This window comes from Panulirus ornatus, chromosome 15, assembly GCF_036320965.1.
Source record: "Panulirus ornatus isolate Po-2019 chromosome 15, ASM3632096v1, whole genome shotgun sequence".
NCBI classification, from domain to species: Eukaryota; Metazoa; Arthropoda; class Malacostraca; order Decapoda; family Palinuridae; genus Panulirus; species Panulirus ornatus.
In genome coordinates, this window is record NC_092238.1 from 17,589,178 (window position 1) to 17,611,073 (window position 21,896).

A 21,896-nucleotide genomic window follows, 5' to 3' on the forward strand; every position below is an offset into this window, starting at 1 on the left:
GGTCCATAGGTTGGATTGTGTTGACGGTGTTGATGGTCAGTACCCAGGGCTGTGTTGACGGTATTGATGGTCAGTACCCAGGGCTGTGTTGACGGTATTGATGGTCAGTACCCAGGGCTGTGTTGACGGTATTGATGGTCAGTACCCAGGGCTGTGTTGACGGTATTGATGGTCAGTACCCAGGGCTGTGTTGACGGTATTGATGGTCAGTACCCAGGGCTGTGTTGACGGTGTTGATGGTCAGTAGCCAGGGCTGTGTTGACGGTGTTGATGGTCCGTAGCCAGGGCTGTGTTGACGGTGTTGATGGTCCGTGCCCAGGGCTGTGTTGACGGTGTTGATGGTCCGTGGCCAGGGCTGTGTTGACGGTGTTGATGGTCAGTACCCAGGGCTGTGTTGACGGTATTGATGGTCAGTACCTAGGGCTGTGTTGACGGTATTGATGGTCAGTACCTAGGGCTGTGTTGACGGTGTTGATGGTCCGTGACCAGGGCTGTGTTGATGGTGTTGATGGTCCGTGGCCAGGGCTGTGTTGACGGTGTTGATGGTCAGTAGCCAGGGCTGTGTTGACGGTGTTGATGGTCAGTACCCAGGGCTGTGTTGACGGTGTTGATGGTCAGTAGCCAGGGCTGTGTTGACGGTGTTGATGGTCCGTAGCCAGGGCTGTGTTGACGGTGTTGATGGTCCGTGCCCAGGGCTGTGTTGACGGTGTTGATGGTCCGTGGCCAGGGCTGTGTTGACGGTGTTGATGGTCCGTACCCAGGGCTGTGTTGATGGTGTTGATGGTCCGTAGCCAGGGCTGTGTTGACGGTGTTGATGGTCCGTAGCCAGGGCTGTGTTGACGGTAGTGAGAGCCTATAAACAAGGCCGCGGTGAAGGTGCTGAGGGCCCACAACGCGAGCTGTGGTGACGGTGTTTAGGGCCCGTAGCCTGTGTTTAGGGTGGCTGTGTTTAGGGCCTGCAACCTACACTATCGTGGCAGGGTTGAGGGCCCATAGCCTGGTGTTAAGGACCCATAGCCAGAGATGTGATGATAGGTTTAAGGGCCTTGTAGCCCCGGGATGTGGTTACGGTGTCGAGGGCCCGTAGCAGGGCTGTGATGGCGGGGTTGAAGGCCAGAAGGTAGAACTGTGGTTATGGGGTTCAACGCTCGTAACCCGGGCTGTATTAAGGGTTTGAGGGCCCGTAGCCTAGGCTGATGTAATGGTAATGAGAACCCGCAGCCAGGGCTGCGGTACTGGTGCCGAGGGTTCGGGGCAAGGGTTGTGATGACGGAGTTTAGACCTCATAGCTCGGGCTGTGGTAAGGGTTATCAAGGCTCGTAGCCAGAGGTGTGGTGACGGGATTGAGAGGTTGAAGCCCAGGATATGGTTACGGTATTGTCAGGCTGTGGTGACAATGGTGAGGCATGTTGCAAGGGCTGTAGGGACGGTGTTGAGAACCAATAGCCAAGCTGTAGTGACGGTAATGAGGGCCGGTGATCCGGGCTGTGGTGACGGGGTTGGTGGTCCGTTACCAGGTTATAGTGATGGGGTTGAGGCTCCGTATCCCAGGGTGTGGTGACAAGGTTAAGGGCTCGACTTTCTTGCTGCAGTACCGGGGTTGTAGGCCCCTAACCAGGGGTGTGGTTATGGGTTGTCGTCCTGTAGCTCGGACTGTGGTCTAGGTTGAAGATCCATAGGCCGGGTTGTTTTGACGATGGTGAGTGCCCGTAGCCCGGGCTGTGGTGAGGGTAGTCAGTGCCCGTAGCCCGGGTTGTGGTGAGGGTAGTCAGTGCCCGTAGCCCGGGTTGTGGTGAGGGTAGTCAGTGCCCGTAGCCCGGGCTGTGGTGAGGGTAGTCAGTGCCCGTAGCCCGGGCTGTGGTGAGGGTAGTCAGTACCAGTAGCCTGGGTTTTGATGGTGTTGAGCACCCGTACTCGGTTGTAGTGAAGGAGTTTAGGGATCATTGTAATGGCTGTGATGAAGGAATTAAGAGCCTTGTAGCCATTACGGTGTTTAGGGCCCTTAGCCCGAGCCCTGTTGTCGAGGCTGGGGCCAGTACCCGGGGCTGTGGTTGAGGGGTTGAAGGCCCGTTGTCTAGGTTTCGATGATGGTAGGTTGGGCTGAGGTGACTAAAACGAGGGCTCGTAACCTGGACCGTGGTGACCGTGTTAAGAGCTCTGAGTAATTGCTCTGATGATGGGGGTTAAGGAGCTTGTAACCAGAGCTGTGGTGACGGTGTTAGGGGCCTGTTATCAGAATTGTGGTGACGGTGTTAGAGCCTTGTAGCCAGAGTTGTGGTGACGGTGTTAGTGCCTTGTAGCCAGAACTGAGGTGACGGTCTTAGGGACTTGTAGCCAGAGTTGTGGTGACGGTGTTAGGGGCTTGTAGCCAGAGATGAGGCGACGGTGTTAGGTTTCTGTAACCAGAGCTGTGGTGAAGGTGTTGGGGTCTGTAACTAGAGTTGTGGTGACGGTGTTTGGGGCCTGTAGCCAGAGCTGTGTTGGCGATGTTAGGGGCCTTTAGCCAGAGCTGAGGTGACGGTGTTAGGTGTCTGTAACCAGAGCTGTGGTAAAGGTGTTGGGGTCTATAACTAGAGCTGTGGTGGCGGTGTTTGGGGCCTGTAGCCAGAGCTGTGTTGGCGATGTTGGGGGCCTGTAGCCAGAGCTGTGGTGACGTTGTTTGGGGTCTGTTACCAGAGCTGTTGTTACGGATAATATAGGGTTGTGGTTTAGGTGATGAGGGCCAGGTATCCAGGGCTGTGGTGAAGATATTGAGGGACCGTAGCCCGGGCTGTGGTTACGGAGATGAGGACACGTGGCGCTGGCTGTGGTTAAGGGGTTGAAGGCCCTTATCCCGGGCTGTGATAATAGTGTTAAGGGCCCGTAGCTTGGACTGAAATATTAGTAGTGAAAGCCCGTAGACAGGGCTGTGGTGAGGGCATTGAGGGCCCGCATCTTAGGCTGTGTTGACAGTTTTAATGGCCCATAGTAAGGGCTGTGACAAAGGGGTTAAGAGTCCGTAGTCCTGGCTGTGGTTACGGTGTTCAGGACCTGTAGCCAAGGCTGTGGTGATGGGGTTCAGGGCCCGTAGTCCAGGATGTTGTTACAATGATGACAACCCGTAGTCAAGCTGTGGTGACAATAGTGAGGGCCCGTAACCAGAAGGACAGTGTTAGAGGCCTGTAACCAGGGATGTGATGACGACGTTGAGGGCCCATATCCAGGACTGTGGTGAGCGTATTGAGGGTCCGTAGTCCTTGCTGTGATTACGGGGTTGAGGGCCCGTAACCCGCATTGTGATGATGGGGTTGAGGGTCTAGCAGTGTTAGGGCCCGTAGCCAAGGCTGTGGTGACGGGGTTAAGGGCCCTGAACCAGTGTTGTGGTGAAGTATTCAGGGCCCGCAACCAGGGATATGGTTACAGTGTTAAAGGTCAGTAGCCCGGGCTGTGGCAACAGTGGCGAGAGCCAGTAGCCTGGCTGTGGTGACGGAGTTGAAGGCTTGTAGCCGAGATTGTAGTGAGGAGGTTGAGGGCCTGTAGCCCCGGGCGTTGTGACGAAATTAGGGAGAGGTCGCTCGTGCTGTGGTGACGGGGTTGAAGGCTCGTAGCCAGGGCTGAGGTTATGGGATGGTGGTTATGGGGATGAAGTTCGGTAGCCAGGGCTGTGTTGACGGTGTTGAGGGTCCGTAACCAGAGCTGTGGCGACGTTACTGAGAGCCGGTAGCCCGAGCTGTGGTGAAAGTGTTAAGGGTCCGTAGTAATGATCGTGATGACGGGGATAAGAACCTTTTAACCCGAGCTATGGTTACAACGTTGAGGGTACGTAGCCAGAGCTCTGGTGACGCGATTGAGAACAAGTAGTCGGGGCTGTGGTGGCGGTGTTCAGGTCCCATAACTAGGATTGTGATGACAGTGTTAAGGGCTCGTACCCAGGGTCGTGTTACTGGGATTCAGGGCCCGTAACCCTGGCTGTGGTGACGGTGTTGAGGGCCTGTAACACGGACTGTGGTGACGGTGTTGAGGACCGGAAACCTGGACTGCGGTAACGGTTCTGAGAACCCGTAACTCGGGCTGCGGTGTTCAAGGCCCTTATCCCGGGCTGTGGTGACGGTGTTGAGGTACCTTAGTTGAGGCTTTGTTGACGGTGTTCAGGGCCCAGAAAGCGAGCTGTGGTGATGGGGTTGAGGGCAGGTAGTTAATGTTAAGGGGGTTTAAATCCCGTAGCCCGAGCTGTGGTAACAATGGTAAGGGAGCATTGTTCGAATTGCGTTAACGGTGTTGAGGGCCCGTAACCAGGGCTGTGGTGACAAGGTTAAGGGCCAGTAGTGATGGGGTTGAGAACCCCTAACCCGGACTATAGTGATGGTGTTAAGAACCCGTAATCATGACTGTAGTGATGGGGTTGAGAGCCTGTAATCTAGACTGCAGTGATGGGCTGAGAACCCATAAGAAAGACTGTAGTGATGTGGTTGAGAATTTGTAACCTGGTCCTTGGTGACAGGGGTTGAGGGGCAATAGCTGGGGCTGTGGTGAAGGGCTTGAGGCCCCGTAGCCCGGGTCGTCGTATTTTGGGCTGTAGTGACGCGTTTGACAGATAGTAGCCTGGGCTGTGGTTTGTGGTTGAAGGTCTGTAGCCAGGGCTTTACTGACGACGGCCTGTAGCCAGGAACGTGTGATAGAGTTGAGGTCCGTAGCCTGTGTTGTGATAGTGAGGAGAGGGGAGCCCTGACCTGGGTCTATCTAACATCAGTGTTGGCCCGGGAGCAACTTATGATGCAGGAAATAACTTACTGTATCCCACAGTGGTGGGTACCATCAAGCTACATGATCATGCCAAGAGGAGAGAGAGAGAGAGAGAGAGAGAGAGAGAGAGAGAGAGAGAGAGAGAGAGAGAGAGAGAGAGAGAGAGGCGGGCGGACGGACGAACAAACACGAGTACGGAGGTCGGCAGGTTCGCCTAACTCTCAGTTTCGCTAGTTGGGCAGTTGCGGCTGACTCAGGCCAAGAGCAGCACGTGTGTGTGTGTCGCGCGGTCAGAACCGTCCCAACCTTCTCTCTCGCGGGATTTATCGAACTGGATCTACCTGTGTATGTCTACAGGAGGACGAGGCCGTGATCTTTGTCACAAGCTGGAGTTCTCTCGGGCAAGGTAAGTCACCACCATACTGTGTACAAACTCACAGCAACATGCTGGGCATCCGTGCCGTTCATCATGTGCGGTTAGGTCCAGTCCAGACGGGCATTTCCCAGTTGTTGGCTTGTATCTGGTGCCTCTTGTGCTTGTTGTCTGGTTAGAAAGGTGGTAAGTAAAGGTTCATAACACTGGTGCTGTTTACCTTTGCGAGGAAGTCTGAGTGCTACTAAGAGTTAACAGTGTTGAGTGTATGGCTTCCCAGAGTGAAGTATAATGTGTGGAGTGCCATACAGTAGGCCACATGGGGCAACACCAACTCGTGCAGGGGCCAGACATCACAGCAGCCATCATGAGAGCTGAAAGTGTTCTGCCTCTCGCTCAGCCCACTTCAAGGTTTACGAAACGCAAAATTAATTCTGAATTAGTTGACGTCCTGGAACAACTGACACTTTGAAAACCAAGTTTATATCATACTGAATATTACTAAACGCATAACCTTTTTATTAGACATCTGGATATTGCGAAGAAGCGGTTAAACGAAACGAGGACAGTGGCCTCTGTCTATAACAACCCTCAACACCATCACCTATTAATTGTAAAGCCACATTCTCCTTCTAAGACATATCTCAAGATAACTGCAGCAAATGGAACGTTAAGAATAAGATGATTTGAATGAGACTTAGTGGTTGTGGTGGGAAGGGTTGTAGTAACGGGGTCGTGGCTGCCTTACCTGTCAGCATGGTACCCCTATGGCGGGTGGAGCTCAGCTGGCTGCTGACGCTCACTGCAGAACTCTCACCACTTACTGCCTCACTCACTGCAGAACTCTCACCAATTACTGCCTCACTCACTGCAGGACTCTCACCACTTACTGCCTCACTCACTGCAGGACTCACACCACTTACTGCCTCACTCACTGCAGGATTCACACCACTTACTGCCTCACTCACTGCAGAACTCTCGACACTTACTGCCTCACTCACTGCAGGACTCTCACCACTTACTGCCTCACTCACTGCAGAACTCTCACCACTTACTGCCTCACTCACTGCAGGACTCTCACCACTTACTGCCTCACTCACTGCAGGACTCTCACCACTTACTGCCTCACTCACTACAGAACTCACACCACTTACTGCCTCACTCACTTCAGGACTCACACCACTTACTGCCTCACTCACTGCAGGACTCTCACCACTTACTGCCTCACTGACTACAGAACTCACACCACTTACTGCCTCACTCACTGCAGGACTCACACCACTTACTGCCTCACTCACTGCAGGACTCTCACCACTTACTGCCTCACTGACTACAGAACTCACACCACTTACTGCCTCACTCACTGCAGGACTCACACCACTTACTGCCTCATTCACTGCAAGACTCACACCACTTACTGCCTCACTCACTGCAGGACTCACACCACTTACTGCCTCACTCACTGCAGGACTCTCACCACTTACTGCCTCACTGACTACAGAACTCACACCACTTACTGCCTCACTCACTGCAGGACTCACACCACTTACTGCCTCACTCACTGCAGAACTCTCACCACTTACTGCCTCACTCACTGCAGGACTCTCACCACTTACTGTCTCACTCACTGCAGAACTCTCACCACTCACTGCCTCACTCACTGCAGGACTCTCACCACTTACTACCTCACTCACTGCAGAACTCACACCGCTTACTGCCTCACTCACTGCAAGACTCACACCACTTACTGCCTCACTCACTGCAGGACTCTAACCACTTACTGCCTCACTCACTGCAGGACTCTCACCACTTACTGCCTCACTCACTAGAGAACTCTCACCACTTACTGCCTCATTCACTGAAGGGTTCTCACCACTTACTGCCTCACTCCTGCAGGGCTCTCACCACTTACTGCCTCACTCACTGCAGGACTCTCACCACTTACTGCCTCACTCACTGCAAGACTCTCACCACTTACTGCCTCACTCACTGCAGGACTCTCAGCACTTACTGCCTCACTCACTGCAGGACTCTCACCACTTACTGCCTCATTCACTGCAGAACTCACACCACTTACTGCCTCACCCACTGCGGGACTCGCACCACTTACTGCCTCACTCACTGCAGGACTCTCACCACTTACTGCCTCACTCACTGCAGGACTCTCACCACTTACTACCTCACTCACTGCAGGACTCTCACCACTTACTGCCTCACCCACTGCAGGGCTCTCACCACTCACTGCCTCACTCACTGCAGGACTCTCACCACTTACTACCTCACTCACTGCAAGACTCTCACCACTTACTGCCTCACTCACTGTAGGACTCACTACTTACTGCCTCACTCACTGCAGGACTCTCACCAATTACTGCCTCACTCACTGCAGGACTCTCACCACTTACTGCCTCACTCACTGCAGGACTCTCACCACTTACTGCCTCACTCACTGCAGAACTCTCACCACTTACTGCCTCACTCACTGCAAGAATCTAACCACTTACTGCCTCACTTACTGCAGGACTCTCACCACTTACTTCCTCACTCACTGTAGGACTCACTACTTACTGCCTCACTCACTGCAGGACTCTCACCAATTACTGCCTCACTCACTGCAGGACTCTCACCACTTACTGCCTCACTCACTGCAGGACTCTCACCACTTACTGCCTCACTCACTGCAGGACTCTCACCACTTACTGCCTCACTCACTGCAGGACTCACACCACGTACTGCCTCACTCACTGCAGGACTCTCACCACTTACTGCCTCACTCACTGCAGGACTCTCACCACTTACTGCCTCACTCACAGGAGGACTCTCACCACTTACTGTCTTACTCAATGCATGACTCACCACTTACTGCCTCATTTACTGCAGGACTCTCACCACTTACTGCCTCACTCACTGCAGGACTCTAACCACTTACTGCCTCACTCACTGCAGGACTCTCACCACTTACTGCCTCACTCACTGCAGGACTCACACCACTTACTACCTCACTCACTGCAGGACTCTCACCACTTACTGCCTTACTCACTGCAGGACTCTTGCCACTTACTGCCTCACTCACTGCAGGACTCTCACCACTTATTGCCTTACTCACTGCAGGACTCTTGCCACTTACTGCCTCACTCACAGGAGGACTCTCACCACTTACTGCCTCACTCAGTGCATGACTCACCACTTACTGCCTCATTTACTGCAGGACTCTCACCACTAACTGCCTCACTCACTGCAGGACTCTAACCACTTACTGCCTCACTCACTGCAGGACTCTCACCACTTACTGCCTCACTCACTGCAGGACTCACACCACTTACTGCCTCACTCACTGCAGGACTCTAACCACTTACTGCCTCACTCACTGCAGGACTCTCACCACTTACTACCTCACTCACTGCAGGACTCTAACCACTTACTGCCTCACTCACTGCAGGACTCTTGCCACTTACTGCCTCACTCACTGCAGGACTCTTGCCACTTACTGGTTCTCGATGATCAAGTGCCCTGATTTCTCTTATCGGCCTCGTGAAGACTCACATGCACAGACACAGGCCATTCGTGTAAACAAACACCATGAGATAGATAGTCACTGGTGGTGCTGACGGTGTTACAGAGGACGATGGTGAGAGAGGCCGTATAATTCTACATGGTTAACATTCTTGAGATGCTGGTCTGGGCTCCTTGCTCCTGGTGGGGTGGGGTGCAAGGAAGGCGGTGTAATAGCTGTGGTGCAGGAATGCCAGCCTCTGGTATACGAAGCTTCCTCGTACCATCAGCAGGCTTCCCTCTCCACGAACCTTGGTTAAATGGGCTTCCATTATCGTTGGAAAGCAGTCTCCCTGCTAGCATCAGGGGTTTCCTTCTTCAGGAATGGTTCTCAATAGGCTTCCAGCAGCGCAAGATTTCATGGCCAACTCTTGGGCTAATGTGACCTGGATCAGTTCAGGTGAAGCTTGGTAATCATGATGCCAGTTGTTCAGGTGAAGTCTGGTAATCATGATGCCAGTTGTTCAGGTGAAGCCTGGTAATCATGATGCCAGTTGTTCAGGTGAAGCCTGGTAATCATGATGCCAGTTGTTCAGGTGAAGCCTGGTAATCATGATGCCAGTTGTTCAGGTGAAGCCTGGTAATCATGATGCCAGTTGTTCAGGTGAAGCCTGGTAATCATGATGCCAGTTGTTCAGGTGAAGCCTGGTAATCATGATGCCAGTTGTTCAGGTGAAGTCTGGTAATCATGATGCCAGTTGTTCAGGTGAAGCCTGGTAATCATGATGCCAGTTGTTCAGGTGAAGTCTGGTAATCATGATGCCAGTTGTTCAGGTGAAGCCTGGTAATCATGATGCCAGTTGTTCAGGTGAAGTCTGGTAATCATGATGCCAGTTGTTCAGGTGAAGCTTGGTAATCATGATGCCAGTTGTTCAGGTGAAGCTTGGTAATCATGATGCCAGTTGTTCAGGTGAAGTCTGGTAATCATGATGCCAGTTGTTCAGGTGAAGCCTGGTAATCATGATGCCAGTTGTTCAGGTGAAGCTTGGTAATCATGATGCCAGTTGTTCAGGTGAAGTCTGGTAATCATGATGCCAGTTGTTCAGGTGAAGCCTGGTAATCATGATGCCAGTTGTTCAGGTGAAGCCTGGTAATCATGATGCCAGTTGTTCAGGTGAAGCCTGGTAATCATGATGCCAGTTGTTCAGGTGAAGCCTGGTAATCATGATGCCAGTTGTTCAGGTGAAGCCTGGTAATCATGATGCCAGTTGTTCAGGTGAAGCCTGGTAATCATGATGCCAGTTGTTCAGGTGAAGCCTGGTAATCATGATGCCAGTTGTTCAGGTGAAGCCTGGTAATCATGATGCCAGTTTTCCATGGTGTTATTTTTACCAAGTTTTTGATGAATTATCTTTTCTTTTTCATCTGAAATCTTGGATGCGATTATCATCCTGTAACACATTTGGTTTTGTTCTCTGTAGATTATTTTATGATAGACTATCAGGAGTAACATTATCATCATGTTAGGATAATGTTAGACTATCAAGAGTGACATTATCATCATGTTAGGATAATGTTAGACCATCAAGAGTGACATTATCATATTAGGATAATGTTAGACCATTAGGAGTGACATATTCATTATGTTAGGATAACGTTAGACCATCAAGAGTGACATTATCATCATGTTAGGATAATGTTAGACCATCAAGAGTGACATTATCATCATGTTAGGATAATGTTAGACCATCAAGAGTGACATTATCATCATGTTAGGATAATGTTAGACCATTAAGAGTGACATTATCATCATGTTAGGATAATGTTAGACCATTAGGAGTGACATATTCATCATGTTAGGATAACGTTAGACCATCAAGAGTGACATTATCATCATGTTAGGATAATGTTAGACCATCATGAGTGACATTATCATCATGTTAGGATAATGTTAGACCATCAAGAGTGACATTATCATCATGTTAGGATAATGTTAGACCATCAAGAGTGACATTATCATCATGTTAGGATAATGTTAGACCATCATGAGTGACATTATCATCATGTTAGGATAATGTTAGACCATCATGAGTGACATTATCATCATGTTAGGATAATGTTAGACCATCATGAGTGACATTATCATCATGTTAGGATAACGTTAGACCATCAAGAGTGACATTATCATCATGTTAGGATAATGTTAGACCATCATGAGTGACATTATCATCATGTTAGGATAATGTTAGACCATCATGAGTGACATTATCATCATGTTAGGATAATGTTAGACCATCATGAGTGACATTATCATCATGTTAGGATAATGTTAGACTATCAAGAGTGACATTATCATCATGTTAGGATAATGTTAGACCATCAAGAGTGACATTATCATATTAGGATAATGTTAGACCATTAGGAGTGACATATTCATTATGTTAGGATAACGTTAGACCATCAAGAGTGACATTATCATCATGTTAGGATAATGTTAGACCATCAAGAGTGACATTATCATCATGTTAGGATAATGTTAGACCATCAAGAGTGACATTATCATCATGTTAGGATAATGTTAGACCATTAAGAGTGACATTATCATCATGTTAGGATAATGTTAGACCATTAGGAGTGACATATTCATCATGTTAGGATAACGTTAGACCATCAAGAGTGACATTATCATCATGTTATAACTATAACATGTTAGACCATCATGAGTGACATTATCATCATGTTAGGATAATGTTAGACCATCAAGAGTGACATTATCATCATGTTAGGATAATGTTAGACCATCAAGAGTGACATTATCATCATGTTAGGATAATGTTAGACCATCATGAGTGACATTATCATCATGTTAGGATAATGTTAGACCATCATGAGTGACATTATCATCATGTTAGGATAATGTTAGACCATCATGAGTGACATTATCATCATGTTAGGATAACGTTAGACCATCAAGAGTGACATTATCATCATGTTAGGATAATGTTAGACCATCATGAGTGACATTATCATCATGTTAGGATAATGTTAGACCATCATGAGTGACATTATCATCATGTTAGGATAATGTTAGACTATCAGGAGTGACATTATCATCATGTTAGGATAACGTTAGACCATTAGGAGTGACATATTCATCATGTTAGGATAACGTTAGACCATTAGGAGTGACATATTCATCATGTTACGGTAACAGATATCACATCATGATGCCTTTCTTACTCATGTTCACAAAAATAGTTTGAAAGTTATAGCTCCGTAGTACGATGGTATCATGCGCTGATCACGTGATCATACAATATCATACAATTATCACTGGATTAGCTGAACGTGTTATGCATTTCCATTTCCTGTGATGATTATGATAACTTGCACTGATCATAACTATAACGTGCACTGATCATAAGTACAACGTGCACTGATCATAACCATAACGTCCAATGATCATAACAATCACTTGCATTGATCATAACTACAACGTGCACTGATCATAAGTACAACGTGCACTGATCATAACCATAACGTCCAATGATCATAACAATCACTTGCATTGATCGTAACTATAACGTGCACTGATCATAAAATAACTTGCAGCGATCATAACAACAATGTGCACTGATCATAACAATAACTTGCAACGATCATAACTACAGCGTACACTGATCATAACTACAACTCACTGATCATAACAAAACTTGCACTGATCATAACTATAACGTGCACTGATCAATCATAACTATAACTTGCACTGATCATAACTATAACTTGCACTGATCATAATAAAACTTACACTGATCATAACTATAACGTGCACTGATCAATCATAACTATAACTTGCACTGATCACAACAAAACTTGCAATGATCATAACTATAACGTGCACTGATCAATCATAACTATAACTTGCACTGATCATAACAAAACTTACACTGATCATAACTATAGCATGCACTGATCATAATTATAACTTGCAATGATCATAACTATAACGTGCACTGATCATTACTATAACTTGCAATGATCACAAATATAACTTGCACTGATAATAACTATAACATGCACTGATCATAACTATAACTTGCAATGATCACAAATATAACTTGCACTGATAATAACTATAACATGCACTGATCATAACTATAACTTTCACTGATCATAACTATAACTTGCACTGATCATAACTATAACGTGCATTGATCATAACTATAACTTGCACTGATCATAACAAAACTTACACTGATCATGAATATAGCATGCACTGATCATAATTATAACTTTCAATGATCATAACTGTAAAGTGCACTGATCATTACTATAACTTGCACTGATCATAACTATAAAGTGCACTGATCATTACTATAACTTGCACTGATCATAACTATAAAGTGCACTGATCATTACTATAACTTGCACTGATCATAACTATAAAGTGCACTGATCATTACTATAACTTGCACTGATCATAACAACTTGCACATATCAGCAGAATGACATGCAATAATCTTTACAATGACTTGCTTTTATTATAACAAAAACTTGTATTACTTATAAAGATAATTTGCATTGTGACTTATACTGATCATAACGATAATTTGCAGTATGACTTATACTGATCATAACGATAATTTGCATTATGACTTATACTGATCATAACGATAATTTGCTCCGATCATTACGACAACTTGTAATGTTATTTATGATTATCTTTTTTATGCTAGCTGAGACGGCACGGGCAACTGAGGCCATAATCAAGGCGATTTCATTTCCTATACAATATATATATATATATATATATATATATATATATATATATATATATATATATATATATATATATATATATATATATATATTTTTATTTTTTTTTTTATACTTTGTCGCTGTCTCCCGCGTTTACGAGGTAGCGCAAGGAAACAGACGAAAGAAATGGCCCAACCCCCCCCCCCATACACATGTATATACATACGTCCACACACGCAAGTATACATACCTACACAGCTTTCCATGGCTTACCCCAGACGCTTCACATGCCTTGATTCAATCCACTGACAGCACGTCAACCCCGGTATACCACATCGCTCCGATTCACTCTATTCCTTGCCCTCCTTTCACCCTCCTGCATGTTCAGGCCCCGATCACACAAAATCTTTTTCACTCCATCTTTCCACCTCCAATTTGGTCTCCCTCTTCTCCTTGTTCCCTCCACCTCCGACACATATATCCTCTTGGTCAATCTTTCCTCACTCATCCTCTCCATGTGCCCAAACCACTTCAAAACACCCTCTTCTGCTCTCTCAACCACGCTCTTTTTATTTCCACACATCTCTCTTACCCTTACGTTACTCACTCGATCAAACCACCTCACACCACACATTGTCCTCAAACATCTCATTTCCAGCACATCAATCCTCCTGCGCACAACTCTATCCATAGCCCACGCCTCGCAACCATACAACATTGTTGGAACCACTATTCCTTCAAACATACCCATTTTTGCTTTCCGAGATAATGTTCTCGACTTCCACACATTCTTCAAGGCCCCCAGAATTTTCGCCCCCTCCCCCACCCTATGATCCACTTCCGTTTCCATGGTTCCATCCGCTGCCAGATCCACTCCCAGATATCTAAAACACTTCACTTCCTCCAGTTTTTCTCCCTTCAAACTCACCTCCCAATTGACTTGACCCTCAACCCTACTGTACCTAATAACCTTGCTCTTATTCACATTTACTCTTAACTTTCTTCTTCCACACACTTTACCAAACTCAGTCACCAGCTTCTGCAGTTTCTCACATGAATCAGCCACCAGCGCTGTATCATCAGCGAACAACAACTGACTCACTTCCCAAGCTCTCTCATCCCCAACAGACTTCATACTTGCCCCTCTTTCCAAAACTCTTGCATTTACCTCCCTAACAACCCCATCCATAAACAAATTAAACAACCATGGAGACATCACACACCCCTGCCGCAAACCTACATTCACTGAGAACCAATTACTTTCCTCTCTTCCTACACGTACACATGCCTTACATCCTCGATAAAAACTTTTCACTGCTTCTCACAACTTTCCTCCCACACCATATATTCTTAATACCTTCCACAGAGCATCTCTATCAACTCTATCATATGCCTTCTCCAGATCCATAAATGCTACATACAAATCCATTTGCTTTTCTAAGTATTTCTCACATACATTCTTCAAAGCAAACACCTGATCCACACATCCTCTACCACTTCTGAAACCACACTGCTCTTCCCCAATCTGATGCTCTGTACATGCCTTCACCCTCTCAATCAATACCCTCCCATATAATTTACCAGGAATACTCAACAAACTTATACCTCTGTAATTTGAGCACTCACTCTTATCCCCTTTGCCTTTGTACAATGGCACTATGCAGGCATTCCGCCAATCCTCAGGCACCTCACCATGAGTCATACATACATTGAATAACCTTACCAACCAGTCAACAATACAGTCACCCCCTTTTTTAATAAATTCCACTGCAATACCATCCAAACCTGCTGCCTTGCCGGCTTTCATCTTCCGCAAAGCTTTCACTACCTCTTCTCTGTTTACCAAATCATTTTCCCTAACCCTCTCACTTTGCACACCACCTCGACCAAAACACCCTATATCTGCCACTCTATCATCAAACACATTCAACAAACCTTTAAAATACTTACTCCATCTCCTTCTCACATCACCACTACTTGTTATCACCTCCCCATTTGCGCCCTTCACTGAAGTTCCCATTTGCTCCCTTGTCTTACGCACTTTATTTACCTCCTTCCAGGACATCTTTTTATTCTCCCTAAAATTTAATGATACTCTCTCACCCCAACTCTCATTTGCCCTTTTTTTCACCTTTTGCACCTTTCTCTTGACCTCCTGTCTCTTTCTTTTATACATCTCCCACTCAATTGCATTTTTTCCCTGCAAAAATCGTCCAAATGCCTCTCTCTTCTCTTTCACTAATACTCTTACTTCTTCATCCCACCTCTCACTACCCTTTCTAATCAACCCACCTCCCACTCTTCTCATGCCACAAGCATCTTTTGCGCAATCCATCACTGATTCCCTAAATACATCCCATTCCTCCCCCACTCCCCTTACTTCCATTGTTCTCACCTTTTTCCATTCTGTACTCAGTCTCTCCTGGTACTTCCTCACACAGGTCTCCTTCTCAAGCTCACTTACTCTCACCACCCTCTTCACCCCAACATTCACTCTTCTTTTCTGAAAACCCATACAAATCTTCACCTTAGCCTCCACAAGATAATGATCAGACATCCCTACAGTTGCACCTCTCAGCACATTAACATCCAAAAGTCTCTCTTTCGCACGCCTGTCAATTAACACGTAATCCAATAACGCTCTCTGGCCATCTCTCCTACTTACATAAGTATACTTATGTATATCTCGCTTTTTAAACCAGGTATTCCCAATCATCAGTCCTTTTTCAGCACGTAAATCTACAAGCTCTTCACCATTTCCATTTACAACAATGAACACCCCATGTATACCAATTATTCCCTCAACTGCCACATTACTCACCTTTGCATTCAAATCACCCATCACTATAATCCGGTCTCGTGCATCAAAACCACTAACACACTCATTCAGCTGCTCCCAAAACACTTGCCTCTCTTGATCTTTCTTCTCATGCCCAGGTGCATATGCACCAATAATCACCCACCTCTCTCCATCAACTTTCAGTTTTACCCATACCAATCGAGAATTTACTTTCTTACACTCTATCACATACTCCCACAACTCCTGTTTCAGGAGTATTGCTACTCCTTCCCTTGCTCTTGTCCTCTCACTAACCCCTGACTTTACTCCCCAGACATTCCCAAACCACTCTTCCCCTTATATATATATTGGAAAGGATCACAATTTTGCGCGTGATCAAGTATATTCTTATGAGTCCACGTGGAAAAGTAATCATGATAAGTTCCCAAGTGCACTTTCGTGTAATAATCACATCAACAGGGGAGACACAAGAGAGAAATATAACAGTCAGTTGATATACAAATTGGATAGCTTTATTCTTGATAAAATTTGTAAACAATTGACCTTCTTGTCCACACAATAAGTTTATGATACGCTCGTTGTCTGTCTTGGAAAGTCACTTGTTTACCAGATGGCGTCCTAGCTACGTCTCTTCGCTGTATATCAACTGACTGTTATATTTCTTTCACATGCCGTGGTTCAATCCAGTGACAGCACGTCGACCCCGGTACACCACATCGTTCCAATTCACTCTATTCCTTACCCGCCTTTCACCCGCCTGTATGTTCAGGCCCCGATCACTCAAAAATTTTTTCACTCCATCCTTCCACCTCCAGTTTGGTCTCCCGCTTCTCCTTCTTCCCTCCACCCCTGACAAATGTCCTCTTTGCCAATCTTTCCTCACTCATTCTCTCCATATGACCAAACGATTTCAACACACCCTCTTCTAGTGTCTCAACGACATTCTTTTTATTACCACACATCTCTCTTACCCTTTCATTACTTACTCGATCAAACCATCTTACACAACATTTTGTCCTCCAACATTTCATTTCCAACACATCCACCCTCCTCCGCACAACCCTATCTATAGCCCATGCCTCGCAACCATATAACATTGATGGAACTGCTATTATGTCAAACATACCCATTTATGCTTTCTGAGATAACGTTCTAACTACCCACACATTCTCAATCGTTCCCAGAACCTTCGCCACCTCCCCAACCTGTGATTAACTTCCATTTCCATGGTTCCATTCGCTGCTAAGTCCACTCCCAGATATCTAAAACACTCCACTTTCTCCAATTTTTCTCCATTCAAACATACATTCCAACTAACTTGTCCCTCAACCCTGCTGAACCTAATAATCTTGCTCTTATTCACATTTAGACTCAACTTTCTCCTTTCACACGCTTTTCTTAACACAATCACCAACTTCTTTAGTTTCTCACTCGAATCAGCCACCAGTGCTGTATCATCGGCGAACCTCAACTGACTCATTTCCCTGGCCCTTTCATACAGCATACTTGCCCCTCTCTCCAAAACTTTTGCATTCACCTCCCTAAACACCTCATCCATAAACAAATTAAACAGCCATGGAGACATCACGCACCCCTGGAAACCAATCACTCTCCTCTCTTACTACTCGTGCACATGCCTTACATCCCCAAGAAACACTTTTCACTGCTTCTAGGAGCATACCTCCCACACCCTTAAAACCCTCCACAAAGCATCTCTATCAACCATGTCATATGCCTTCTCCAGATCCATAAATGCCACACACAAATCCATCTACTTTTCAAAATACTTCTTACACACATCCTTCAAAGTAAACACCTAATCTACACATCCTCTAACACTTCTGAAACTATTCTGCTCCTCCCCAATCTGATGTTCTGAACATGCCTTTACCCTCTTAATCAATACCCTACCATGCAATTTTCTGTGAATACTCAACAAATGTATACCTCTGTTGTTTGAACACTCACCTTTATCCCCTTTATCTTTGTACAATAGCACTATACATGCATTCCACCAATCCTCAGGCACTTCACCATAATCCATACATACAGTGAATATCCTTACTAACCAATTAACAGCACAGCCACCCCCTTTCCTAATACATTCAACTGCAACACCATCCAAACCCGACTCCTTGTGGGATTTCATCCTTCGCACGTCACCCCGATCAAAATACCCTACATCTGCCACTCTCATCACATACAATCAACAAACCTTCAAAATGCTCACTCCAACTCCTCACATCATCACTACCTCTTATCACTTCCCTCCTTGCCCCCTTCACCAATGTTCCCATTTCTTCTGTTGTCTTCCGCACGCTATTTACCTCCTTCTGATACATTTTTTTATTCTCCCTAAAGTTTAATGATACTCTTTCACCCCAACTCTCATTTGCCCTCTTTTTCAACTCTTGCACCTTACCCTTAACCTCCTTCCGCTTTCTTTTATACACTTCCCAGTCATTTGCACTCCTTCTTTGTAAGTATCGTTCAAACGAATCTCTTTCGTCTTTCACTAACAACTTTACTTCATCCCACCACTCACTACCCTTTCAAAACTGCCCACCTCTCACCTTTCACATGCCACATGCATCTTTTGCACACGAGATCACTGCTTCCCTAAATACATCCCATTCCTCACCCACTCCTCTCACGTCATTTGCTCTCACCTTTTGCCATTCTACACTCACTATCTTCTGGTACTTCCTCACGCAAGTGTCATTACCAAGCTCGCTTCCTCTCACCTTTCTCTGTTCCCCAACATTCTCTCTTCTTTTTCGAAAACCTTTACAAATCTTCACATTCGCCTTCACAAGATAGTGATAGTCCTCCCTCCACCTGCCCCTCTCAGCACATTGAAATTCAAAAGTCTCCCTTTTACATGCCTATCAAATCAACATGTAATCCAATAATGCCATTTGACCATCTCTCCCACTTACTTACATACGTATACTTATGGATATCTCTCTTTTTAAACCAGGTACTCCCAATCACCAATCTCTTTTCAGTACAGAAATCCACAAGCTTTTCACCATTTCCATTTACAACACTGAATACCCAATGCACACCAATCATATCGTCAACTGCCACAGTACTCACCTTCGTATTTAAATCACCCAACGCTAACACCCGGTCTCGTGCACCAAAGCTGCTGACACACTCACTCAGCTGCTCCCAAAACACTTGCTTTACGTGATCTTTCTTCTCAAGAGCAGGTGCATAAGCACCAATAATCACTCATCTCTCTCCATCCACTTTCAGGTTTACCCATATCAATCTAGAATTTACTTTCTTTCGCTCTGTTACACATTCCCACAACTCCTGCTTCAGAAATAGTGGTACTTCATCCTTAGCTCCTGTCCTCTCATCACCCCCTGACTTTACTTTACGAGACTTTTCCAAACCATTCTTGCTCTTCACTCTTGAGCTTCGTTTCACTCAGAGCCAGAACAGCCAGGTTTCTTTCCCCAAAATACTACCTACCGCTCCTTTCTTCTTATCTTGGTTACATCCACACTCATTCAGACACCATTCAGGAGGATGAGCACTTCCCGCTTGACTCCTTCTTCTCTTTCACCTTTTAGAAACTGAAGTACAATGAGCTAAGGGTTTCCAGTTCCTCCACTCCCACTCCCTCTACTTGCCTTCTACGACATGCATGGGAGGTGTTCTTTCTCCCGTATCCCTAAGGATAATATATATATATATATATATATATATATATATATATATATATATATATATATATATATATATATATATATATATATATATATATTGGAAAGGATCACAATTTCGCGCGTGATCAAGATATTCCTATGAGTCCACGGGGAAAATGAAACACGAAAAGTTCCCAAGTGCACTTTCGTGTAATAATCACATCATCAAGGGAGACACAAGAGAGAAATATAACAGTCAGTTGATATACATCGAAGAGACGAAGCTAGAACGCCATTTGGTAAACATGTGGTGTTTTTTTTTTTTTTTTAATTTTCCAAAAGAAGGAACAGAGAAGGGGGCCAGATGAGGATATTCCCTCAGAGGCCCAGTCCTCTGTTCTTAACGCTACCTTGCTAACGCGGGAAATGGCGAATAGTTTGAAAGAAAGAAAGAATATATATATATATATATATATATATATATATATATATATATATATATATATATATATATATATATATATATATATATATCCCTGGGGATAGGGGAGAAAGAATACTTCCCACGTATTCCCTGCGTGTCGTGGAAGGCGACTAAAAGGGGAGGGAGCGGGGGGCTGGAAATCCTCCCCTCTCGTTTTTTTTTAATTTTCCAAAAGAGGGAACAGAGAATTGGGCCAGGTGAAGGTATTCCCTCAAAGGCCCAGTCCTCTGTTCTTACCGCTACCTCGCTAATGCGGGAAATGGCGAATAGTTTGAAAGAAAGAAAGATATATATATATATATATATGTATATATATATATATATATATATATATATATATATATATATATATATATATATATATATATATATATATATATATATATATATGTGTGTGTGTGTGTGTGTGTGTGTGTGGTGTGTGTGTGTGTGTGTATTCATAAAAATTCGCCATTTCCCACGTTTGCGAGGTAGCGTTAAGAACAGAAGACTGAACTTTAGAGGGAATATCCTCACTTGGCTCCCTTCTCTGCTCCTTCTTATGGATAATTAAAAACGTACCCATTTTATCTACCAACCCCCAAGGGTGGATGAACGGTTGGGTTGCACTAACTAACATAGCAGTAACATTCACTAATCATTACTGTTATTTGCAGTGATCATTACGATAACTTTCACTGATCATTACGATAACCTGCAGTGATCATAACGATATCTTGTACTGATCATAAAGATTCATTACAATAACTTGCACTGATCATTACGAGAACTTGCACTGACCGTAACGATAACTTTCACTAATCATTATGATAACTTGCAATGATCATAAAGACATCTTGGACTGATCATATTGATAACTTTCACCGATCATTACGATAACTTATATTGAGCATTACAATTACTTGCACTGATCATTAGGATAGCTTGTAGTTATCATAATGATCATTGTGATAACATGTACTCATTACTACGACATGCTGTACTAATCATAATGATAACTTGTACTGACCATAATGATAACTCGCGGTGATCATTACGGTAACTTGCGCTGATCGTAATGATAACATGCACAGATCATTGCTATAACTTGTACTGATCATAACCATAAGTGATATTGATCATAGTGATAACTTATACCGATTACAACAATTTATCATAAATGTTATAATGATAACTCCATGATCATAACTATACGCTATATTGATCATAATAACTTATATTGATCACAGAGATAAGTTATACTGATTATAAGAATAACTTGTACTGGTCATAAGGGTAAGTTATACTGATCATGATGATAACTTGCATTGATCATATCAATAAGTTGTTCTGGTAATCATAAACACATATTGATCGGAGGTTGTCAATCAAGACAGTAACATACATTGATCAGTAAAGAGCCGAGAACTTGTACTGACCCGTATGATAACATGTATTGATCGATACGATGACAGAACGAAGCTACTGTAGATGTGAGTGTATCTGTGTCACCTTCAGAACTGTGGGGTTAACTTGAGGCGCCCAAGGTCCACATTGATCCTGTCCATCTGTGTAGCGGCCTTGCCATGACCTGCCGCTGTAATATTAGTCTCCATGTTCGGCCAAAAC

The 21,896-nt window shown here is 45.0% G+C and overlaps 1 protein-coding gene across 2 annotated transcripts in view; it reads left to right on the plus strand.

Moving 5' to 3' along the window:
- The first annotated feature begins 4,968 nt into the window (after nt 1–4,968).
- The window catches only part of LOC139753737 (uncharacterized), an 822,625-nt gene continuing 805,697 nt past the window's right edge, over nt 4,969–21,896 (plus strand). For both annotated transcript variants that reach the window (XM_071670529.1, XM_071670534.1), the window contains exon 1: nt 4,969–5,128. The gene's annotated coding sequence lies outside the window, so the exon portion shown is untranslated. The remainder of the gene's footprint in view (nt 5,129–21,896) is intronic.